The sequence below is a fragment of the Pipistrellus hanaki genome (genome assembly GCF_964339955.1).
Source record: "Pipistrellus hanaki genome assembly, chromosome: 2".
In the NCBI taxonomy this organism is placed as follows: domain Eukaryota; kingdom Metazoa; phylum Chordata; class Mammalia; order Chiroptera; family Vespertilionidae; genus Pipistrellus; species Pipistrellus hanaki.
This window is the reverse complement of record NC_140504.1, coordinates 158,836,213-158,862,825: the sequence shown is the minus strand read 5'-3', so window position 1 is coordinate 158,862,825 and position 26,613 is coordinate 158,836,213. Positions and strand designations below refer to the sequence as shown.

Below are 26,613 nucleotides of genomic sequence, written 5' to 3'. Positions count from 1 at the left end.
GGTAGAACGTAGCCTGGGGGACCCAGATCCCACCTCTGGCCCACCGTAGGTACCTTTCAAAGGGCCCGTTGCCTTAGGGTAAACTTAACCAAGGGGGTTTCATTTTCCACACAGAGACCCTGAAGGAGGAGATAATGTGGGGCAAGGGACACTTTCAGGACTTCCATTTTCCCGTGTTGCTGGACACATGGTCATTACAATGACCTCACTTCCACCAGGCTCGTCTAAAAGCAAAACAACAGCCAAAACCGGTTTGGCTCAGTAGAGCATCGGCCTGCGGACTGAAAGGTCCCAGGTTCGATTCCGCTCAAGGGCATGTACCTGGGTTGCGGGCACATCCCCAGTAGGGGGTATGCTAGAGGCAGCTGATCAATGCTTCTTTCTCATTGATGTTTCTAACTCTCTATCACTCTACCTTCCACTCTGTAATAAATCAATAAAATATACTTAAAAGCAAAACAACAGCCCCAGAGCAATAATAAACTTGGCCCCAGGATTGGAAAGAGTAGGGGGTGATGGGGACTTCCATGACCTTGTGGGCAGCTCCAGGCTCCGGCCCAAGTGAAGGGGCTGCTGCGATTCAGTTCTAGTTTACTTTAGACCTTCGGGGCAAGGAATTAATAGAGTTGGGTGTCCCCACTTTTAAGGGAAGCTGTAAATTCAGATATTTAAGTGACGTCTCAATTTGTTGATAACTCACTTTATTTTTTATTTTTAAAAATATATTTTATTGATTTTCTACAGAGAGGAAGAGAGAGGGATAGAGAGTTAGAAACATCGATGAGAGAGAAACATCCATCAACTGCCTCTTGCACACCCCCACTGGAGATGTCCCTGCAACCAAGGTACATGCCCTTGACCCAAATCGAACCTGGGTCCTTTCAGTTCGCAGGCTGACACTCTATCCACTGAGCCAAACGGGTTTCAGCATGATAACTCACTTTAAAAAATGGCAAATACTTGATATGTAGGTCAACATTGTTCAAGCCAAATGAGTTTATGAACAGATCCAGTTCGTGCAGCGGGGGTTTGTGCCCTGGAATTCGGGGTACTTTACACTGTTTAATTTGGGCCTTCCAATACCCCCGTAAGATGGGCCCAGCAGAGACAGCTGTTTTCATTTTCTGGGAGAGGAAACCCCAATGAGGAAGGTTCCAATGGCCAGCCCAAGGTCACACGAGCCAACCAGAGCTAGAACCGAGACCCAGGCAACCCAACTCCAGGTCCTGGCGCCTTCCCTCTGCATTCTCTGATCTCACTAAGACTCTGTTCCTTGCTTTCTGGGTGTTGTGAGCCAAGTTAGGCATGGGGTGGCCTGAGGTGTGGTGACAGGGCACCTTTCCTGGGAAGATGAAGCCAGAGTGCCAGCTGCTGTCCTCGAAAGCTCAGCCTGATGACTCAGAAAGAAGCTATGTCGTGAGGGTAAAGCTGAGTCAGAGGAAGCAAGCTTGGAACTGGGGCAGCCCAGGCTTCTGAGTCCGAGAGCAGGGACTCAGGAAACAGGAGGAAGAACGGACTAAGCAAATACACCTGCTCGCAGTCCCCGAGCCCTCTCCTCAATTAAACCGGAAGCCACGGACCAGAGACATCAGCTAGAGCATGCTTATTTTTCCTGTCATAACAGGAAAGTCAGCAAGAATTAGGCTGGGAAGTAGACTCCTTGGGTGGTCGTAGGAATAGGGGGCCTTTGCGGGGAGCAGGTCTTCTAGAATCTTAGGTTTGGGCATGTGCACTGCAGGACCAGCATGGGCCTTTCAGACAGAGTGAATCTGCAAAACTGATGTAGAACGACCAGACGCAACACTGCTGTAGCCTGAAGCTTATAAGCAGAGGACCAAGCTGTAAGCAGAGAATGAGTCCCTCCTTCCCCAGCCCTTTGCTGGAGTTTGGGGTGTAGGAGGAGTTAACAAAAATTCGTCATCTACCGTGTAGGTGCCAAGTTCTGAGCAGAACATGTTACATACGTGATCTCATCAGGAGTCACAATAAAACTAAAATGGTGGTTCTCCTGCCAAGAATGATGAGATGCAGTGTCACTTGCCTGAGGATTCACAACTAGTACAGGGGGAGGTAGGAGTCACACTTAGGTCTTGGTGACTCCAAAGACTAAACCCTTTCTAACAAAGGCCTGGAAATTGTGGCCAACATGGAGATGTCTTTCTGCTGCAAGAAAGTACTGCCACGCTGTAAGCGACATGTCCACACCTCCACAGTGTGGTGAGCTCCTGTGAGGTCTGCTTCCGTCAATGCTGTGTTGGTAATGTGTGTGTGTGTATGCTAGTAATGTTTAACAGCCAACTCTCAGGGAGGGAGGATTGTGTGCAAAAATACATTTGATTTTCATTATTCATGGTAGTTCTGTAAAGTGGCTACAAATACTGAAATTGCTACTATGGAACTACTGTTCTCAGAGGAAATGCAGGGTTAAGTTCCTATAAGCTTCTGGGCACTTTTTCATCAACTGATCAATACATAACTTTGCTTTATGGTTTTGTTTAAAGACTATATATTATACTTTTAATATATAAGGTTCCCCCCAAAAATGTATAAACACTGAATGATTATAAAGCTAACATACAGTTAATTTTCAAAATTTAAAAGAATCACCAGGTTAGTGTGGCTCAGTGGTTGAGTATCGATCCATGAACCAAGAGGTCACTGGTTCAATTGCCAGTCAGGGCACATGCCTGGTTTGTGGGCCTAATCCCCAGTAAGGGATATGAAGGAGGTAGCCAATAGATGGTTCTCTCTCACTGATGTTTCTATCTCTCCATCTCTCTTCCTCTCTAAAAATCAATAAAAATGTTTAAAAAATTAGTTTTTAAAGAATCAACAGAAATCAATATTTTAAAATTTTTTATTATTATTATTGTTATTATTATTATTGTCAAGGCCTGTTTTCAAACTGATGATCATTTTGGTCCAGGCACTGCTGATTATGTGAAACAATGGAATCGCAAACATCAAGAATCATTTTGTTCAATATTTGTGTGCTCTCAATTTGTCGACTGTTGCTGGTTTTGAACAGAAAACTTTATATTTTATGTATCCCCATTAAAAAAGTCTAGTGGCACTTTAGGATAAATTTTCTTTGTCCAAAGCTAGTCTGGTTTCATCCATGATTTCAAGTCAGTCAAACCTGAAAAGGAGTGAAAATTAAGGGAGCTATCAGCTGTTAAAGTGTGTATACATTTTGGGGGGACACCCTACATGTTGTTGATTCATTAGTGATGCACCTGAGAAAATGTTATCTTGTAACACACATATTTTCTCCATAAGGCATTTCACAGCTTCCTTGTGCTTAGGAACACTAGGTAGCACTTCAAAACTATACTTTAGTGCTATTTTAAACAGTGAAATCGTCTCCAAAAATTACAAAAAATACAAAACAGTACCACACAGAGACTGCCAAAAGGACACTTGTTTACAGCATGAGAACTAACACAAGAAGCCTGAGGGCTGGTCATCTTGTTCAACATCAGCTGAGAATGTGCATGTCAGATGACTCAAAGCTTTCCCCACTCTGCATGTCTGCGAATGACTGCAGAAGTGCTGCAAATATTGGTTTGGGGGTTACAAATAAATGCTAGCAAGTCGGTGCATTTGCAAACACAGAATCCACACATATGAGGATCAGCTGTGCATATACATATCTGAACATACCTTCTGGGCCCTTCATATTTAAACTCATTCTTCCAGTTTTATCTCCACTATCCTCCAGCTAGACTAGACTGTTCACCATTCTCCAAACATGTCTCATGCTTATCTAGCCTTGTGACTAAGTGCAGGCTGCTGTCCACATCTGGATTCTTTCTTCCCTGCCTCCCAGTGCGTGTGCGTGCATACACACACACACACACACACACACACACACACACACGCTGTCCTCCCATGTCTGAATGATTCTGCTGTGCAGTTGTATCTCCTGCATTAAAGCCTTCTTAATGCCCCAGACAATGGATTTTCTCCATCCTTGCAGCCATGATGGCGTTTTGAAGCCTACATTAGAACATCAGACACTAATCATGTTCTACCTTATATTACAAGGCAGCCTCAGTGATCTCCAAAAAACAAATTATGATCATGCCACTCACCTCCTTAAAATTCCTCAAAGCATTGCATTGCTCCAATAAAGTCTGGATGCTTTTAAGAAGGCTTGAAAGACTAGCCCCTTACACTTTTGCAGTCTCCATTTGTGTCCTCCATATGCTTTCTCCTCTAGCCACATGAGACTCCTTTTAGTTCCTCTAATACGCTGGGTTCTTTCCAGCCTAGAATTCTCACCACATGCTATGTGTTCTTCTGCCTGGAAAAATTTTCTCCTTCCAATTCTTTGTTTAGGTAATTAATGCTCATCCCATGAATTTCAGCTGAAACATTACTTACAGACATCACTTCTCTCTGATCAACCCCTAATCCCCAGGCTAAGTTAGGAGTTCCTGGTGTCTGCTCTCAAAACATCTCTGTGCTAAATTATGTGCTATTGCCTATTTCTCCCACAAGATTATGATTACATGAAGAGAGCCCTATATCTCATTTTATGTATTTCAGCACCTAGTTCAGAATCGGGCACATAAATGTAAATCCGGTTCTCAATAAATGTTTAATGAATGAACAAACAACTAAATCTCCATTGTCCTGACATCTGTTGGAAGTGATGAAGGGCAGACAGCTAAAATAATGATGAAGGTTTTAAGTTTGTTTTGTTTTTTCACTTTTAAATTACTACCTTGGTGTTTTATACTACACACTTAATTCTAAACCCAAAAGAGTTATTATTATATTCAAAAAGATTATGCTTCCACTACATATGTTATTTATAAAAATCATTTTGATAATGTAGATTAAAGTGTGAAAGCTAATCAATAAACTTCTAGACTATAACATAAGAGTATACACATAGAAAGAGGCAAATATTTCTTAAACAAGACACCAAAAGCAATCTCTAAAGAAAAACATTGATATATTTGGAAGATATTAAAATTAAGAACTTCTGTTTATCAAAACATTGACATAGGCAGCAACCATTTTATTCTCTCTTATGATTTTGTGGTTTGACTGAACTCAGCTGAGCAGATCTGGGGCTCCAACCATTGTTGGTTGGGGCTGAGTCATCTAAAGCTAATTTAAGCTGGAATATCCAAGATGGCTCTTTGAAATGGCTGATTAGTTAGAGGGAAGAATAGGCCCAGAACTGGTATAGCATCACTTTCAACATGATTTATTGCTTAAGTAGTCACAGGGCAAGCCTAGATTTAAGGGGGAGAGAATAATAAAAACCATTAAGAGAGTATAACAGCAAGTCACAGAGAGGATTTCAAAACTTATATGTTAGCGGTTGAATTATGTCCCTCCACCGCCAAATTCCTAGGTTGAAGTCCTAGCACCTACTACCTTAGAATGTGACCTCATTTGGAAAGAGAGTCATTACTGATGAGGTCCTTCTAGAACAGTGTGGGCCCCAATCTAATATGACCAGTGTCCTCATCAAAGGGGAAATTTACCATGTGAAGATAAAGGCAGAGATCTACAAGCTAACGAGTACCAAAGATTGCCAACAAACCACGTGAGGCTAGGAGAGAACATGGAACATATTTCCTCTCATAGACTCAGAAGGAATCAATTCCAACACCACCATCATCTTGTACTTGTAGCATCCACATCTGGGAAACTATACATTTCTGTTATTTAAGCTATCCAGTTTGTGGCGCTTTGTTATGGCTTTACTAGGAAACTAATGCAATATATGAAGAATTGTCTGCAAAGCAATAGGTATAAAACATTCAAAAGAGAAGTGGCCAAAGTTTAAAGTTTAAACAAACATTTCACAAGAGAAGATATTTAAAAGGTCAAGTGTATGAAAAAGTGCTCAACATTATTAAAGAAACTCAATTTAGTCTCAATAAGGTATCACTGCACACTCCGGAATAGCTCATAGCAAAAATGTTAATCATATAAAGTATTGGCAAGAATATAAAGCAAACAAAACTTGTAAACAGCCAAAACCGGTTCGGCTCAGTGGATAGAGCGTCGGTCTGCAGACTGAAGGGTCCCGGGTTTGATTCCGGTCAAGGTCATGTACCTTGGTTGTGGGCACATCCCCAGTAGGGGGTGTGCAAGAGGCAGCTGATCGGTGACTCTCTCTCATCGATGTTTCTAACTCTCTATCTCTTTCCCTTCCTCTCTGTAAAAAAATCAATAAAATATATTTTTTTAAAAACAAACTTATAAACATTGCTCCTGGAGTATAAATTGATACAACCACCTTAGGAAACTGCCAGTATCTGCTAAAGTTGAATATACATGTATTCATGACCCAGCAACTCCATTTCCTGGTATAGATACAAGAAAAATGTGCACATGTGTACACCATAGAATATAATCATGAATTGTTATAGCAGTACTATTCAGAATTTCCCCAAACTGAAAATAATTTAAATTTATGTCCAGTGTAGAATGAGTAAATAAACTGTAGTTTAATCATACAATTGAATACTATACAGCAGTGAAAATGAACCAACTACTGTTACATGAAATAATGCGGATGAATTTCACAAAAATGAATGATTACCAAGTACAGAAAGTATGAACTGTATGATTCCATTCAATAAAGTTCTAACACAGCAATAACTATTCTATAATGATTGAAATCAGGATAGTGGGTATCTTTGGGAAGAAAAGAGTGACTAGGAGGTGACACAAGGGGAATTTGGGGGATAACAATGTTCTATTTTTTTAATCTGGGTTATATTTACAAGACTATGTTGCTTTGTAAAACTTGATTAAATTTTACTTTATTTGTGCACTTTTTTGTGTCTTATAGTTTAACGTAAAATTTTATTTAAAAATACATTCCAAAGTGTCAGGTCATCTCTATCCTTTGATAATGGAAAATTCTGGTCATGATTTTCACATCTGTGATGATTTATAAATGTGCTCTATTGGAAAATCATTCTGAGTCTTTTCAGATTTTGTGAAGAGAAAAGAGATGGTAAATTTAATTTATAATTTGTATATAATGAAACTTTGTTGTATATGTGAAATATTCAATATTCATTAAGTATTTAAAACTTGATTAAATTATAGTGTAGACCATAGCATATTAAGCAAAGAATTTGACATTAAGCTGCGAGGCACAGAATTAGTAGTCAAACATTTCAACAGTAATGTACATTCTAATCTTTATATAAATGGCAGCATACAGTCTAACCTTCCTAAACATGCACTTCCTCCTCCTTGGGCTCTTTCTCTCTTAATTCCAGGTTATGTCACATGTTTCATCCTCTGCCCAGGGCAGTCTTACATAACTCTTCACCTAGCTAACTCACCTGACTCCTCTGATAGAACATCTCTGAGATGGCCTCCTGGCATCATGCCCTGTTCAATGCCCTTCCTTTTGAGTGTGGGCTGGATCTAGCAATTTACTTCTAACAAATAGAATATGGCAAAAGGGATGGGAAGTCGCTTATGAAATTAGGTTACAAAAGACTCTGGCTTCTTCCATCTTAGGCTCGCTATCTTCTTCCCTTACTCCCACTCCCTCAGAACCCTTGCTCTTAGGGAAGAAAGGGGCCTTGTTGTGAGTAGTCCTATGGAGAGGCCCACGTGGCAAGGAACTCGTGTTTCTGGCCAATAACCAATGAAGCCCGGAGGTCTGCCAACAGCCAAGTGAGAGTGCTTCAGGGTGAAAACTGTCCAAGTCAAGCATTGAGATGACTGCAGTGCTAGATGACACTTGGATCGCTGCCTTGGGAGACCTTGAGCCAAAGGTGCCAACTAAGCTATACCCAGATTTCTGACCCCCAGAAAGTGTGAGTTAATACATGCTTGCATTGTAGGCAGCTACTGTTTAGAGTGATAGGTTACAAAGCAATAAGTAACTAATGCAACCCCACCCTCACCCCCCTCCCAACACAGGTTGGATTTTTCACTCCTGATGTACCCAATGTTCCCCATAATCACAGCATTTATCACACTTTAGAGTAATCTGTTTACTGGCCTATCTCTCCCATGAAAGAGACCAGGGACCATGTCTTACAAGCTTTATCATTCCAGTTCCTAGAATGTAGTTGTACTCAATAAATGTTTGATTAACACATGAAAGAACAGTAAAAAGAACAAGTTTCACCTTGGGAAATAACCTCCCTGATTCTTAATCTTCTCCTTTGCAACATTTGTAAAATTCAACATCCATTGGATTCAGTAACTGGAAGATCATTGAAGATTGTGGCAGGTTGTATTTTTCAAAGATGACTGTAAAAATATTTCCCACCCCACATGCTCTTCTACAACGTGACCTCACCACCATCCCATTGAGAAATGGGGTCTATACTATCTGCCCTTGATTCTGGGTGGGTTTGTGACCACGTTGACTAATGAATTATGATGCAAATGGTGCCATGGGACTTCTAAGGTTATAAAAGTCATAATGACTTCTGAGTCATAAAAGGCAGTGTCTTTTCCATCTTGTTTTCTGGAATATTAGAGCATGCCATGTAAGAAACCAGACCACCCCGAGATTGCCATGCTGTGAGGAAGCCAAGCCACATAGAAAGGCCATGAACAGTTCTCTGATTAGCAGACAGCATGGAGTAGAGACAAGCTATACGATGTGACCAATCTAATTTCCTGGCCTTCAGAATGATGAACATAATAAAGTGGTTGTTTTATGCTATGAAATGTTGGGATAACTTGCAAATCATTACACAATAATAGTACCTAGAACAATGACTTTAGGGAAAGCAGTTTCCATGGAATGGTTAGAGGTCAGAATGTAGTGGTTTGGGGAACAAGCAAGAAGTGAGGAAAAAAGTGACATTACATATGAATAGTCTATAGGGGGGACAGTCAAATTGGAGGGTGATAGAAGAGGGCTTAGGAGGGTTCATGTCAGATGGACTAAACTGAACAGATTAGAGGACAAGAGGAAAACATTAGAGGAGTGGGAAAGATCAAACAGAGAAAAGAGGTTATGACAGGGAGGTCAGCAAGGGAAGTGCAGGGCACAGGTGGAAGAGTTGGGCTTGAATTATCTTCACCGAGACTGGAAAAATAGTAACCGGAATTTGTTGGGGGAAGAAGGCATCACAGGACAGTAGTGCAAGGGAAATGGCAGTATTGGTGGGGGTACAGTTCATATGTCCACTTACAGGGTCTGGACCTTCAGCCAGAAGGACTGGAGAAAACGAAAGGACTAATAGGCTGGGCTCTCTTGAGGCTCAGCATGCAGGTGTCATGGGTATGAGGTTATCAGACAGCTCAAAGGATGGGAGAATGTAACCATAAAGAAAGTTACCTGCCCAACTGGCATGGCTAGTAGCAGTATCAACCTAAGAACCAAGAGGGCATGGTTGGATTCACAGTCAGGGCACATGCCCAGGTTGAGGGCTCAATCCCCAGTGTGGGGCATGCAGGGGGCAGTCGATCGGCAATTCTCTTTCATCATTTATGTTTCTCTCTCTCTCTTTCCCTCTCCCTTCCTCTCTGAAATCAATTTAAAAAAAGAAAAAAGAAAGAAAGTTATTGGAGTCTAGATGACCTAGTCTTGGATTTATGACAAAATCCAGGGTGGGGTCTGGGAGTGGTAGTTGCAGTCAAGTAGAGGTGAAGTTCCTTGGAGTTAAGGAGATCTAAGAAATAATAGTCCCGTTGGTTATCTGTCTGGGCATTGGAATCTCTTAGGGCGACACAGGGCTTGAGCTGGAGAGGAAGACCAAGAGACAGGCCATGATTGATTCAGTGAATGAACATTGGACAGTATTCAGTGCTAAGGAGGTGAGAGGTTGGATGGCATGAGGCTCAAAGAAAGATATGAGTGTGGATAAGCAGTGGTATGGAAGTGACAACGAGGACAATCCAGCCATTTCTATTTCAGGGATGTAGGGTATGAGCCTGAGAGAGTGAGCAACTTTGCTCTGAAGGGCTACAGAGGAAGTGAAGACTTCTGTTTACACAAAAGATGATGAGAACCTTCTGTGAGGTTCCAGGGTGTTCACGGTGCATGGAAAGTTATGGAGGGTGTAATGGCTGAGTAGGGTTTAGGACTGGAATGAGTAAGAAATACAGGAGGAAAAGAAATGGTGAGGACAGACTGTGACTAGCATTTGAAGCCAGAGGAGTTTTTGTTACAAGGTCATTGCTGTAGGCAGAGACCCTCATAAAACATTCAGAACAAAGGCAAAAAGCCCATTAGGCCATCGGTGAGGGCCTTGTTTTAAGTCACGTCCTGGCCTCCCAGGTCCAGTGACCCTCCTCTAGGCAGGAGGACCCTGTGCCTCGCAGATGACTGTCTGCCAAGGACACTGAAGGGCATGGTGGGAGGTAAGTGGGGCAGCGCCGGACTGTGAGACCCCTCGGAGAGCCGGGGCATCTCGCCTCAGGAAGTTACTCAGAGCCATGGATCTTCCTGTTATGACTGTTTTTGCTATAAATGAAACAGGAAAATATGAGAGTTCTTCAATTCTCCTGAGAGGAAGATAATAAAAAGCGATCTGACCACCCACCCGGAAGCTCATTTGAAATAACTTTCTAAGGCTATTTTCAGACAGAAGCAGACAGGCTCCTATTAATAAGTCTGGCCAAGGAAGGGCTGTCTGTGGCTGGGTGTCTCTGAAAGCCTCTTTCCCCGCAGAGCCCCGGAGGGTGGCAAAAAGAAGGGGTGTGCTCCTGTCATGGGACAGGCCTACGCGCTGGTCATTACAGGCCGGAAATTCTACAGGAGATCCTTCAACCTCTAATATCACCGCTTGCCCTTCATGCAGGAGTTTATACACATTACAGTAGCTGAAGAAGAGGGTTTACCGGAGACCCGGCAGTTCCCTGGCCTCCCCCTCCCCCATAGCATCCCCAACAACCCAAGGGAGGAAGGTCTAGTCCCATTCTAGAGAGGTGGAAACTGAGACTTAGAAGAGTACAGTTCCCACTGAAACTGGTTTGGCTCAGTGGATAGAGCATCAGCCTGCAGACTGAAAGGTCCCAGGTTTGATTCCGGTCAAGGGCATGTACTTTAGTTGCGGGCACATCCCCAGTAGGGGGTATGCAAGAGGCAGCTGATCGATGTTCCTCTCTCATTGATGTTTCTAACTCTCTGTCCCTCTCTCTTCCTCTCTGTAAAAATAAATATATTTTTTAAAAAGAAGAAGAAGAAGAAGAAGAAGAAGAAGAAGAAGAAGAAGAAGAAGAGTACATTTCCCCCTCAGGTTCCCACAGTTGGAAGCTGGGCATCAAGGCCGTCTGGCTCCTGGGCCTGGGTAACCACTGCAGAGTTTTGCCTGCCTTCCGGAGGCACAAGTCAGGTGTGGGAAGGCCTTCAAAGTCAACTTCCTCTTGTGTCATTTCAGATGTGGTTGGAAGGCAGCTGATCATCATGTCCAGACTCCCCGCCTTGCTCACACAGTAAGTGTGAGTGCCCCTCTATGCCCTCTTGTGCCTGGGTCCTAGAGAGAGATAGTGGCACGTACGAACTGAAAATGCAGATTCATTCAAGCCTCCAAAGCCATCGGAGGCCAGAGCATGGAGATCCCTTTCGATAGCAGGTAACAAACAGAGAAGAACTGCCCCAGGTAGTTGTTCCTTAAACCACTTGGAACCAGCAGTGCCCCTGTTGTCACCTGCAAAGCCATCATGGACTGGAGAGTGGATCTCCTGCAACCCTAAACCTCCCCAGTCCTGCAGGGAGTTCACCTCCTGATCTGTCATCTGGTTTTCTGGTTTTGAGGAGCCGAGGTTTTCTCATCACCTGCGGAGAAAGGGAGTGAGCTGAATGGACTGGAGCAGGGACTGAAGGAGCCCTGGGTGCTCCTGTGTGTGTCATGGACCACGGGGTTTCCACCTCTGTCACTGCCTTTGTCAGTCACCTCCAGGCTCACTTCCCGCTGCACACCTTCCTCTGACCAGTTCTTTGCTTCCTCCGAGTCTCTCTTCCTCACCTGAAACTTGGACTCCCTCGTGGACAACCTTTCAATGCATTCCTGTGGCCTCCGGCAGGCTGCCGACAGCCTGCACATCTCAGCATTTGTCAGTTCACATTCCTGAGACGGGAGTACGATTGGCCTGGCTCCCTTCTACGCTGGGCCGCAGGTCACAGGTCGCCGGTCCCCCTGCTGGCCCAAGTTGGCTCAGAAGACTTTCCCTGCTGGACTGGAGAGTGGGACAGACCTCACTGAGGAATGTCCCTTCCCCCTGCAGCCCGGCTCTTAGTTGAATTGTTTCTGTTAGAAAGAACAATGGCCGGCATTTTTCTGCACTCTGGCCCTAAGGCAGGAGCTCGGCCTTTTGGAGCCCAGATAAATACGGGTTGTGGCTGCTAGGAACACTAGCTTACAGCAAGCTCACTAACAGCAAGCACACTCTCTCACTCCAGCATTCACTCTCGCATAGCCCTGTCCTCTCTCAATCTGCTCCCCACACCAAAATGGCTCTCCCTGGGAGCTCCCAGCAGTGATTCCTGTGTGAGCAAAGTAAGCAACGAGGTGTCTGTTCCAGGTGACCTGGGACCTGTCCTCTTCTGTACTTTGGACCAGTTACTGCAGGTCTCAGTTTCCTCACCTGGTAAATGGGAGGCACCATGGGATCGATCATGTGAGGTTTCCATGAGCAGTCAGTTAATCAGATAATGGACACAGACGCAAGCTTGGATGCCTGGGTGAATAGGTGGGTGGAAGGGCATGGCATGTGGCAAACCCTGTTCGCTATCATTATTATTAAACTCATCTGTCTTAGCTTCTCCAAAAGATTGTGAGTTGCTTGGGGATTTTAATATTTTAGCCCCTTAGGTCAGTGTTGATGATGGAAAAATGAATGAGTGAATGCATGGAAAATAAACTTATTAATGAATTTCCAGCGAAGAAGAGCTTATTAGCAATGCTTTGACCTATGGAATTTTATGCATTTACCGAGGTTATCCCCTCAGTGTGACTACACACACCATTATCCCACACCTAACTCTCCAGACTTCCCTTTCCACATACCCCCTTCCCATATACCTATCCACATCTGCACCCTATACCCATCCCCTCCTCATCCCCTCCACACATCCACACCTTCTCCTACACACAAACACATGCATAGCCTCTCATACACAATCCATCCATATGACCCCCCAACACACACACACACACACACACACACACACACCCATCTGAAGCAATCTAAGGATTTTTCCCCCCTGAATTCCTTTTTAGGGTGAGTCAGAAAAGGAAAATCCTGCTGCTGCTCTGGGTTTCTAACCTTCTTCCTCTCTATCCCCCACCCCTTCTCTCTATCTGCTCCTTTCTCAGAAAAAAGAGAGAGAGAGAGAGAGAGAGAGAGAGAGAGAGAGAGAGAGAGAGAGTTTCCTCATGACATGGAAAAACTCATTTCCTTATTGGCTACCTCCACAGGAAGTATTCCTTTCTCAGCCCCAGAGGACAGCCAGGCCTGCTGCACAGCAGCCCAGCCACATCTGGGCTCCGCCTTCAGGGGAGGGAGTCTCTCATCACCCTTAGCTCTCTCCTCATGGTTGTCATATTGCCTCGAGGACAGAGAGGAGAAAACTAACTTACATTGAACACAGATGTTTGTTATAGATATTTAACAAATGTTTGTGATTGAATGACATTATTTAATCCTCACGACACTGAGTTGTGTAGTTCTCTGTTTTAGAAATGCAGAAACAACACAGAGGTGTTCACACAGTTGGGAAACGGTGGAGCCAAGACTCCACTTCTTCTGACTCCAAAGCTGCAACTAAAAGTGGAAAGATCCTGTCTACATTCTTTTAAAAAAATAATATATTGATTGATTGATTTCAGGGAGGAAGGGAGAAAGAAAGAGATAGAAACATCAATGATGAGAGAGAATCATTGATCTGCTGCCTCCTGCACGCCCCCCGTGGGGGATCAAGCCCGCAACCCAGGCATGTGCCCTTGGCCAGAATCGAACCCAGGACCCTCCAGTTTGCAGACTGACACTCTATCCACTGAGGCAAACCGGCTAGGGCCCGTGTACATTCTTATGTCCTGGGAACGGCTTTGCCAGTGCGTGGCCTTGTTTTGCACTGGCCCTTGACAGGCTCCCGTGAGGAGCTTCCGTATGAAAACATGAGTGATGGCTCTGCATTTCTGGCAGATGCAAGGACTTTCTCTTGACCTTGGCAAGAAACTTCTCCATCCATCCCCTCCTCCATCCATCCCCTCGTCCATCCAACTACAACCTTTCTGAGCCCCAGTTTACTCATCCATAAAATGGGGATAGTTGATGTAAGACTTAAGTGACGCAAAAACAGGTTAAATACCAATGTTTATTCCATGGGTGTCTCTTGCCTTGTTTAGGGGTCAATTTCAGGAGGATTAAACATTTTTGGAGCAACCCATCTCTCTGGCTGGATGGTTTAATAAAGCTCTGTCCTTTGATTGATTGCTCTTGGGGGCCTGGGACAACAGGAAGTGCTGGGCCCTTTTTATGAGCTGTGTCTAAGAGAAACAGTGGTCAGGGGGATCATGAACGAGGCAAACAGCAGTCAGGAGCAGCCCAGAGGCGTCCTCATAAAAGAGTCAGGCGTGGGGAGCGCTGGCCGGGGAGCAGGAAGTTTAGATTAGCTTTCCCACGTTTCCTCCAGACTCTTTATCTCTCGAAAAGGCAGCTTGTACAACATTGAACTATAAAAACCCTCAGCTGAGTCTTTGATGTGTCTTCTCTGTAAAAAAAAAAAAGCCTCAACGTGGCCCTGGGGAGGAAGAGGAAGGCCGAAGACCTGGGTTTGGACAGCTGTGGAAACAGCTCTCAAGGATGGGGCCTGGATTGCCTCCTGGAGACGGTGATCATGGAAATGGCTGGGCCTTGACCTTGGTACAGCACTTTCCCGTTTGCACAGAGTTTCCACACGCGCCATCTCATCTCCACCCTGTGTGTTGGGAAGGACACGCATGTTTAGACTGCAGGGGATTAGAATATGCCACTTTGGCATAAGGATTTTCTTTCTTTCTTTCTTTTTTTTTTTGAGATGAAGACAATTGAGAGACATACATCAGACACCAAAAATAGTTCTCCGTCCTCACCCCCTAGTTACCTAAAAGCAGAACATAAATTCCCATTTGTAGAGGCATCCTGTACCGGGAAGTGGAGGACCCGGGAGGACAACTCTGAGACTCTTAATTGCAGGAGACAATGCCAGACTCTCATTAATCTGAACATTGCACTGTAGATTGTACTAAAATAACTTCTTTTTCCACTGGTTTCCCAGTACGTTTACTTACCCACAGTTTGGAGTCCCTAAAAGCTTAAAGCCCTTTTTCTTATCACTGTGGTATACATGTATTCTTCATTAAGATGCTATTTAAACCTCAGATTCTAACCACCCCTTTGAGTTACTCATCAGCTTCTAACCACCCCTAGGGGAACGTCACCATGAGGTTCTCGGGCTGTGTGCATACTGCATGATTCATAAACTGCTTTTTCTCTTGTTAATCTGCCTTTTGTCTGTTTAATTTCCTGAGCCTCAGCTGCAGAACCTAGGGGAGTGAAGGAAGCATTTGTTTCCCGCCCCTATTAGACGGGTTTAAGAGATGGAGAATCCAACACAGCGACAGAGGGGCTGCCCCCCAAACCGCCGAGGCTCCAGCCTGATCTCCTAACTCCCGGCCCAGAGCCCTGTTCCCACCCCAGTGGTCCTCTTCACACAGGCCCCTTGACCCCGGGAAAGAGTCATTTCACCACATCCTGGGCAGCCTGTGACTTCCAAAATCATGTGGAGACACTTCTCCTAGTTTTTAACTTTTTCGTTAATGAATGAAAATCTATATTACAGAGCCCTTGATGCGGAGCTCCCGGTCCTGAGCAAATGCAGGCCACTCCAGTTCAGGAGCGGGCTGCTCGGGCAGCATCAGGTTACCCTGGCAATAACCTCCCGGAGGAAGTGACTCAGCAGCTGAGACCTAAGAGATAAGTTGGAGTGATTCGGACAAAGGGAGCAAGAAAAGAGGGCCCTGGGTAAGGGAAACCCACCTGCAAAGACCAAAATGCAGAGAGCTTGGTGAGTTTGGGAAACTAAAGAGGTTGAGTAGCGAGAGGAGGCAGAAAGGGTGGGGAGTGGGGAGACTCGAGGCTGGAGAGGGGCAGGGAGCAGGCGTCAGAGGACTTGGGTAACCATGTTGATGAGCTAGTCATTCTCCCAAGAGCAGTGGGAAGCCTTTGGAGGGCTTTAGCCGAAGCTTCCGATGATGATGATGATGTTTACATCCAACTGAAGTGAGAAGATGGGTTGGAAAAGGTGATAGTTGAAGGGGGTTTGGCTTTTTTGGGTTATTTTCCATATCTTCACCGCCTGTACCAGGAACTTATTTATGAAAGATAGAGAATGAGTAAAAACATGTGACCCTGAAGTTGTCAGTGCTCCCACAGAAGCACACCTCTGGAAGAAACAAGCCTTTATCATTATCACTAGATCTTGGCTATCAGGCAGAGACTAGAGGGACCCAGACCTGCCTTCAAGGAGCCCATAATCTGGTGTAGCCTATTGATAAGTAACTCTGCCCAGGGGTGTGCACTACGTCCTGTGGGAGCATCGTGGAGGCATGGTTGGCTCTGTAGAGATCAGGAAGGCTTCTCAGAAGAGGAGACATCTGAGTTGGGTCTTTTTTTATTCTTCAATATATTTTATTGATTTTTTACAGAGAAGAAGAGAGAGGGATAGAGAGTTATCCCCTTAGGGATGAAGAGAGATGAGAATCATCGATCAGCTGCCTCTTGCAACCCCCTACTGGGGATGTGCCCACAACCAAAGTACATGCCCTTGACCGGAATCAAACCTGGGACCTTTCAGTCCACAGGCCGATGCTCTATCCACTGAGCCAAACCGGCTTCAGCTGAGCTGGGTCTTAATGGATGGAGAGGAGTTTGTTGGGTGGCTAATTTTTAAAAAAATATTTTTTATTGATTTCAGAGAGGAAGGGAGAGGGAGAGAAAGATAGAAACATCAATGATGAGAGAGAATCAGAGATCAGCTGTGGTGGCTAATTTTTGATCAATGAATAAAGATCTTAACATTCTTAAAAGGGTAGTAAAGTGAGAGATGAAAGTGACACATTGGAAGACATTTGTTAGGACTGCCCCATGTCTGCTACCCTGCTCTTACAGCTAATACCTGAATGCCCACCCCTACCCCCCATCCCCAACTACCAACCAAACAGCACTGGGACTTCGAATCTGTTCTATCCCCTGACACCTCCTTGACAAAAACACGTGAAGAAACCTAGTATAATTGGTATAATATATTGTCATTAAGATCAGACGGACCCGGCTTCAAATCTGGGCACTGCCACAGTCAACTTATTAGGCAAATCACCTTGCCTCCTCTAGGCAGCAGGCTTTCTCATCCGTATAATGGGTGTAATAGCAATGATGGGAAGATTCCTGTACCAGTTATGATGTCACGATACTTCAGTTCCAAACCCGTCTGTACTCTGCTTTGTGATGATGGGGCTAGGTCTCTGCAAATCACATTTCTGCTCAGCCTGGTGGCTCCCTCTTAAATTCTGCCAAGGGAGCTGCAGGGCTGGAGGAGGAAGAGCACACTTGCTTCTTCCTGTGGGCTTCGTATCTGAAGGAAGACCAGGAAGGCTCTCCAGGGAGGTCTGAACTGGGTCTTGAAGGATGAAGAGGAGTCTTCTGGGTAGCTACAGCATCCTGGCAATACCTCTTACCCTGGCAGTAGCTAGTCCTCCCCACAGCACAGCGGAAGCCAGTTTGCAGTTTTGCAACACAGAGTTAGCTTCATCACTTCCCATCGGAGACATTGGCACCAGCCCGGCAGCGCCCCCTCCTCAGCGGTCTGAGTATTTTAATAATTCTAACTTTCCCCCCTGTGGCTTTTCATCCCTAAGAGGACAGCTAATTTCTACAGCTGTTATCTCTGTTTTAGCTCTTAGTTCTTATTTTACCCTTTCAGTTGCCTAGTTAACAACCTCACACCTAGTTAACAATCCTTTTCATTAAATTCTCACTGATCACATAACTGATGTGGTTTCTGTCTCCTGGCTGCATGCTGACTGTTATAATGAATTAAGAAGATATATATCAAATGTTTATCCCATACAAATGCTCAATAAATGCTTCTTGTTATCATGATTTCTCATGGATTCCTAACTTGTATTCATTCGTTTATTCAGCATATGTTGTTTCCTACTCTGTGTCAGGCCCCATGTGGAGTATTGGGGTGCAGAGCTGAGTAAGACACAGGCCAGCCCCCTCAAAGCCTGTGTTCTCAGTGGAGGAGACTACCAAGCACCTGAGCCCACCCTGGGAATGGTTCCTGGCACCTCCTCCAAGAAGCTGCCACTGCTGATCTCATTGCCCAGTTACTCTGAGATCATCCAGAACCCTCATGTCAGACCGCACAAGCAGCCTTCATCTGGCACGTCTTCAAGCACCTTTTGTTAACAGACTCCAGAAGTCATACTTATGGTAAGGTTAACTATTTGATGTTATTACTAGAGGCCCGGTGCAGAAATTCATGCACAGGGGGTGGGGGATGTCCCTCAGCCCAGACTGCACCCTTTGGAGGATGTCCAAATGCTGGATTTAGGCCCGGGCCTAAACCTGCAGTAAGACATCCCTCTCACAATCCAGGACCAATGGCTCCTAACCACTCACCTGCCTGCCTGCCTGCCTGATCACCCCTAACTGCCTCTGCCCATAATGGCAGGTCTGGAAGGACATCTGGAATGATGTTCAGAAGGTCGTTTGGCTTTCCGGTCTAATTAGCATATTACACTTTTATTATTATAGATCATTTATTTGCACATCTTCTCATCCCTCCTAGGTGGTAAATTACTTGAGTTAATTTCCCAAAATGGCCTGTTTCTGTATCTATTTATCAGCCTAGTACAGTGCTGGGATATGATAGGATATCTTCTTTAAAAAATACAATGAAGGAATGAATTTATTTATTCAAAAATACCCTGAGCTCTTACCATGAATCCAGCAATGAGCAAGGTACTGGGAAAACAAGGGCAAGGAAAACTAACTGTCCCCAGTGAATGGATGTCTGATTCAATGACCGAAGCTGAACAACTTCTGCGGACCCAGACCTTCATGGGTCTGCAAGTGGCTCTATCAGTCCAGTATGACTCAGACTTTCTGCACAACCTCCGCTTCCTTCCCACAGAGACAAGCGAGCCCTTGGTGGGGGATGGCTGCCCATTGTGGTTTACCTTCTGTCCTGATGCCGGTGGCCAAGGCTGTATTTAAATAGCAAGCATTTGCATTTTTAATGTTGACTGGAATTGGAAAGGCTGTGATAACCTTTCCAAGCTGATATTGGTTTTAACATGATTGAAACAGGCTTGGCCTCAGGCATTTCTAAATGGAAACTTTTAAGTATTTTCAATGTCAGTCTGAGTGCACAACCACCTCTGAGCCCTGTGCCTGGTCTGCACACTCAGAAAAAGTCACCTCCCTGCCTCCCCTGAGCACACACACTCAGCACCTGTGCCTTGTCCACACTTCAGGGTCCTCTCAGTCTTCATTCGGAGGGTAGACAGCACTAGGGGCCAGGCCCTGTGTGGTTGGCGATTCGGAGAGTTTAGGGAAGCACAGAGGTGCAGCGGAAAGAGCTCTGACCTTAGAACTGGCTCTGAACTTCTAAGTACCTTCTGTCCACCTCACTACCTGGGAGGACTTGGACAAACCACTTCCCTCTCCAGCCCTCCTTTTCCTCACCTGTGCCATGGTAATAAAAACGCTATTGCACAGGTTTGCTGTGATCTGTGCTTCAAATGCGGTAACCTGTGAAAATGCTGCCCCACCCCATGCCCGGCACTTTGCTCATTGGACGTTACTTCTCGTCCTTCCCTGGCAGTGACCTAAGGTAACACAACAGGTGAGATTCCCAAGCGCATGGCTTCCAGGACTCTTCCCAGGAAGCCCACTGGACACACATAGGTTCACACATACACACTTGGGTTAAAAGCAGAAGGACCCATTTCCACCTGCCCTCTCTTCTGGCTGCTCTCATTAGTGAAACGCGCCAGGACAGCCCGTCCTGGCATCTACATTTTCCTTCTCTGTTTTTGTTGTAGAGAAAGTTACCGTATTATCCAATATGGTCCCCAACAGCCAAAATGTGGCCTTTGAAATTTAAATTCATTGCAACTAAATAAAATTATCATTCCATTTCTCAGCCAGTAGCCACATTTCAACACATATGGCTGGTGGCAGCCAGTGCAGAGACAGGAGGCACTATTGGGAAGTGCTTAGTTATAACCGAAGAAGAGAAAAGAGAGGCAAGAAGAAGGGAAAGGAGAAGAGAGGAGAAAAGAGGCACACTGCTCGCTCATGCACAGCCTGGCATGTGCTCATCCAGGCATGGAAATCAATCTTTGTGTATTTGCGCATTTTGATGGAGGAGGGAAACTCCCTCCTCAAGTCAGTGCCTGAGAATTTTTAAAATTGAGTTTGGCTCAATAATTGTTACCATTTGGTTATCAAAGGTTATCATTTAATTCCTTACTCAAAATAGGTCCACATTTCTTCATGGCCTCCAGAAAAGGCCTACGTCCTCAGCATGTTACCAAGATCGCTAGCCCGTCCAGATGCTTCCCACAATCTCCTGTCCTCGCTCACCGCAGACATGTGCCCGGCCCTGCCTGATGACAGCCTTCTCAGCCGCACCTTGGATGCTACAGCCCTTGCCTTAGCCTCTGCTGAGTGTATGGCCTGCAACGCCCTGAAAGGTATCATCCCGACCCAGAGACATTGGGCAAAGCACAGCTCAAGTGCCTCCTCCTCCCTCTGCCTTCCCCACTTCTGCTCGTCTGATGTGCTTCCGTGTCCAGCATTTTATTCGTGTCTTTCAGAGCATTTGCCCAGTTGTATCCAAGCCTCTTTGACCCCTGAATCCTCCCACGAAGATGATTTGCAAACTCCGTGAAGGAAAGACCCACATTTTTTTTGTTTGTTTAGTTTTTACTTTTGTAGATTTCCAATCTGTTGCAGACTGATGGTTTTGTAAAATAAAATGAAATTTATAAACCAAAGACATACAGAACATATGCCTTAGTTATAGGATTGCTAGATTCAAATTGCTATAACAGTTTCTATACCCCTACTCTCAATTTTTATACTTTTCTCATCGCTGGCCAGTAAGTTTTCAGGCCATATGGGGAAGAGCAGTGTCCTCCAGCTTTTGTGAGAAGGTTCTGCACATGGTTACTCCATACACTTTATGGAATTCACTGGAAACTTTCGCCAGTCCTCCTCCGGTGTCGGAGGGGATGCACAGAGGAGCATCTTTGTGGAAGAGCCCTCAGAATGAAGAGGCCCACTCTGGTGACGCTTGTACACAGATGTGGGTGTAGACCCTAGTTCTGTGTCTAAGTAGCTTCAAGACCCTGGACATGTTACCTGAATGTGGCCTTGACATGAAGCTAAACCAAGGTTTTTTTTTTTATTAAATATATTTTTATTGGTATTAGAGAGGAAGAGAGAGATAGAAACATCGATAAATATAGAGAATCATGGATCAGCTGTCCTCTGCATGCCCCACACTGGAGATCAAGTCCACAACCAGGCCATGTGCTCTGACCAGAAATTGAACCGTGACCTCCTGGTTCATAGGTTGACACTCAACCACTGAGCCACACTGGGTGGGTTAGACCAAGGTTCTTAAACTTCTTTGTGCCATGGACCTTGGTGATAGTCTGGGGAGGCTGATGGAGCTTTTCTCAGAATATTTTAATATTTTCAATGCATAAAACAAAAACCAAAGGATTTCAAAGGAAATCAATTATTTACAAATACAGTTATTAAAATGTGATGTCAAATGTTTATTTATGAACACATGAGAAATAATGACAGTTGTTAGTGGGCAAAGTACCTACTATAATTTGAAGTCTTGGTGTGTGAAATTATATTTTAAGCATCTACAACTGTACTGTGATTTAAAAATACCAGTGACTTCTATTGTGACTGTCACAAATACTGGGAATGTTACTGTACTTTGTTGCCTGTACTCGTGATTGAAGGAACTGTTTAATTTCAGTCTGAGAATAATAAAAACAAAGATGCAATTTCCCCCCTCTTCTAAGGTCCAAAGTGCCTTCTAACTCATTTGTTCAGTCAGTCAGTCATTCAACAAATATTTATTGAGAACTTACTAAGTGCCAGGCATTGCTCCAGCCTAGGCCAAGTGTCTGCCCTCACTGGGTTTTCATTTTTTCTGTGAGTCATAACAAACAAGTAAATATAGTTGATTCTTGTTATTTGCAGCAGTAATGCTGTATAAAGTTATCGTGAACATTGAATTAGCGAATACCAAACCATTGTTCATAGGGAAAATACAGGGCTAGGTTTCTGTAAGCCTCTGGTCACATTTTCATCAACCTACCACTATATAAACCTTATTTTCTGTGTGTTTCCTTTTAAAGATGCTTTATTTAGTATATATTGTTAACTCATTGATATTGCACTCATGACCAACAGCACTATAACCTCTAACTATAACTATCAGAGTGAATGATGCTTGTTTAACACATTTTTTAAAACTTACATTTTCTCTGTGAGGCACATCACGGCCTTCTTGAACCTAGAAACACTAAACAGTGCTTAGGAATATGAGATTGTAGCATCACCAAGAAAAAGAAGATGACTTTTTTATTTTTAAAAATATATTTTATTGATTTCAGAGAGGAAGGGAAAGGGAGAGAGAGATAGAAACATCAATGATGAGAGAATCATTAATCGGCTGTCTCCTGCATGCTCCCTCCCCCACATTGGGGACTGAGCCCACAACCTGGGCATGTGTCCTTGACTGTAATTGAACCTGGGACCCTTCAGTATGCAGGCTGACTCTTTATCCACTGAGCCAAACCAGCTAAGGCAAAAAGAGACCATTTTTAAACAGCCTGTCAGGAGAATCAAATTCACTTCACCCAAATTTGAAGGGAGTGGCTGTGGGAAGGGTGGGGAGGAATATAGGAGGTAAATCTGGAGGCAAGAGGGAAACCTGAAAAGTTTTTGATCAGGAAAGTGACATGATTACAATTGTCCTTTAGAATGACTGCCAGGGGAGGAGAAAATGAATTGGAGGGAAGAGAGACTAAAATGTAAGGAGGATGATCAATTTGGAAGCAATTTCTATAAACCAGGCAAGAGATGGTGTTAGCCTATCCAAGGGTTGAGCTAGTGGAGGTGAAGAGAAAGAGACCAATTGGAGAGCTGTTTTGGGGGGAGAGGGTTGTTATGCAATTGACATGGCTTGTGATGCTTTTTCTCCTGCCTCCCCAGCACATACCCTCTTTGATTGGGCGGGGGGAGGGGTTGGAGGGGTCTGTAGATAGTAGGAGTTCAGGTGACTGAAGTTTCAAGTTTGAATGACTAAATAGATGTTGATGCCACTCACTGGGAGAGGAAATTCCAAAAGTAGGGCAAAAAGCAAGATTTCATTTTGAACATTCCCATGAGGGCAACTGGGAAGATGCCCAGTTTCAATGGAAAATGCGTGAAGGTCAGAAGAGGGGGTGTGGGAGTCACCAGGAGGTAGGTGGTAGAGGCCATTGGGGATAGAGAATCAACCTGCAGGCTGGTTGGCGAAGGGAGGGCGGCCCACACCAAGCGATTAGAAACTAGCCCCGGATAAACTGGATATGACAAAATGCCCAGTATGTGACAGAAATAGCGCTGTTGTCAAAAAGGAGAGTGATGAGTAACAGCTGAAATTGCTGAAAAGTTCCTCCTGAAGAAATGGCTTGAACAGATGGAGCAGGATGTGCAGGATTAGGAGGCCAGAGGAGGTGGTGCTGGTGGGAGAGCAGAGGGAACATCAACAGGGCAGGAAGGATATTCGCCCCAGAAGTGCATGCCCCTGATGGTGCAGCCGGATAAATAAACAAGGAACACATGGGAAACCCACTTTGAGGGAGGGAAACTGAGCGTCTAGAGAGCAGGGTAGGAGATAGACATCTCTCTACACCCTTTTACACCTTCAGGTTATTTTCACAATGAGCATCACTTAAAAAAAATGGTTTACATAAATCATTTGGCTTTCAAAGACTAAAAGGTGAGCCTCATGCAGAAGGGAATCAAATGGATCCCATGTGTCAGGGTCTGCTTCCTGGCCTGCCGTTCAGGTGGGACAGCTGGACAGTCTCTGCGGGACCAGGGTCGGAGGCTGTCGCTCTGTGCCTCTGTCCCAGGGAAGTGTTGTACGTGCATTTGGTCACTGGGGATGTTGAGTAAGTAAGGAGGCCTCTGGAGAGCAGACGAGGACAGGAGGAGATGAGGCTGCACCCAGGAGCTGGACAGCTTCCAGGGATGTAGAGCTAGGCCGGAAAGGTGGATTGATGGGTCAGGGCCGGATTCTAATCTCAAAATTTTCTTATTCCTTGAATTAACAGTGCTGAAACTCAATGGATTGATTCATCGGCAAATCTTACCTAGAGTTAAGTGAGAACTAAATGAGATCATCATCTTCCAACTGTTTTGAGGACTTGCTATGTGCTGGGCCACATTGCTCACCTAGTTTAATCCTCATCGAAACCCGACGGATGAGGTGGTTTCCATTATTAATCCCATTTGCTAGGATGTGTATTCATTTGATCAGGATCACACTGTGAGAAAGTAGCTAATTCAGATTGAGGCTCAGGCTCCCTGACTCTATACCGTAGAGTTTAATCTTTATGGTAAAAGGCTCACTTAGCCCAGGGCAAGACACACAATATTGGTCAGGTTAGCCCAGTGGTCGGCAAACTCAGTCAACAGAGCCAAATATCAGCAGTACAACGATTGAAATTTCTTTTGAGAGCCAAATTTTTTAAACTTAAACTATATAGGTAGGCACATTGTTACTAACTTAATTAGGGTACTCCTAAGCTGGCCTTTGCTAAAAACTCAAGGGGCCAGAGAGCATGTGGCTCTGCCGACCACTAGGTTAGGCTAAGTAATGCTACAGTAGCAATAGCTCAGTGACGTATCACAGAAAAGTTTATTCCTCCCTCCTGCTACTTGTTTAGTGCAGGATGAAAAGTATGGCTCCTTGTAGTCACTCAGACACGGGTGGTGGAGGCCTCATCTCAGCATGTGCTTCTGCGGTCACTGAGGCAGAGTAAGGAGCCGGGAATGCTTTCACTCAGCACGCCGCACATCACATCTTCTCTTCTTGCCTTTGCTTTAGCAAAGGCAGCGGGGAAATAAAATTTGACCTTGTGTCCTGAGGTAAGAACCAGAATATTGATTAATAGCCCTAATGACTGCCTATCGGTGCATTAAGTGTGGCTCAAAATGAAGTTGAATGACTAGTTCTGACCAGACTGAGTGAACTCTGTCTCACCAAGTCATTTTATAAAGTGTTTGAGGATTTGCAAACATAAGCACTATCAGTTCTGCTCAGCAGGCGGCCAGAGAACCGCTGCATCACTAAATCTGCTCGTCAGATGTTTCCCTGCACGGCCTGCGCGCTGCCAAGAGACTACAAAGGGTTCTGGTTACAAGACTCAAATATTCTTGGAAAATGTAATTACTATCTCCCGACCACAGACATCCACCCCTTGCACCAGCCCAGACCACCCTTTTGTGATTGCTTTTTACTTTTGCCCGTTTCCCGTTTCCCTTGTCATGCTCTTCCAGAAACGCACACGAGGCACACACAGAAACATGGCAAGCTTGCGAGGTTGGACATTTTCTAAACCGTTTTTAAGTGTGCATTTCAGTGGCAATGACTTCCTTCACAATGTTGTGAAATCACCACCACTGTCTATTCCCAAAACTTTTCATCACCCGAAATAAAAAAAAACTCTGTACTGGTTAAGGAATAACTCCCCATCAAGATAGACATTTGCATTTTCACTTTAAAGACAAGATACTGAAAGTTCGGTACTCTGCCCACTGTCACCCGGGAGGTAAGGGGCAGAGGCAGGGTTTCTGACTTAAAGGCTCATTGTGTTCTTGCTACATCCTGAAGCCTCTCTAATAAGACCTTATCTACACTGAGAGGAGGGTGACACCAACCCTCTGATGGGGGTGGAGTGTAATTCTTAAACTTGTGAGTGCCCTTCAGGGTCTGAGGAAAGAACCGCCCTTCATTCCCTCAGTGACATGCCACAAACATGACTGAATAGCTAGCTGCTAAGTGCTGGAGACGCAAAGGTGAGTAAACTCTGTGCTGCAGTAATTCACAGCACAGAGAAGTTAAGCAGAATTTCCCCCAAAATTTCTTTTCCCTTTTTCTTTAGTAAAAAACAGCCCTAGCTGGTATGGGCTCAGTGAATAGAATATCAGCCCATGGACTGAAGGATCCCAGGTTCAATTCCAATCCAGGACACATACCTCGGTTGCAGGCTCTATTCCTGGCTCCAGTTGGGGCACGTGCGGAAGGCAACCAATCAATGTTTCTCTCCCTGTCTCTCCCCCTCCCTTCCAAAATCAATGGGAGAAGGGGGAATAAATGGGAAAATATCCGCAGGTGAGGATTAACAACAACAACAACAAATTTCTCCCAGAAATGACTACGTTTCCCAATCGCTCTTGTAACTGACTATGGCCATGTGACTGACTATTGGTCAATGATATGTGAGTATAAGGGGCACAGGAAACTTCTGGGAGGCGTTTGTAAAGAGAAAGAGCCGGCTTTTCTTCCATCGCTCT

General features: G+C 44.7%; 1 protein-coding gene across 1 annotated transcript in view; it reads left to right on the top strand.

Moving 5' to 3' along the window:
• Positions 1–26,613, top strand: part of PATJ (PATJ crumbs cell polarity complex component) — a 762,329-nt gene that overhangs the window by 412,855 nt on the left and 322,861 nt on the right. The gene's annotated exons all lie outside the window — the stretch shown is intronic.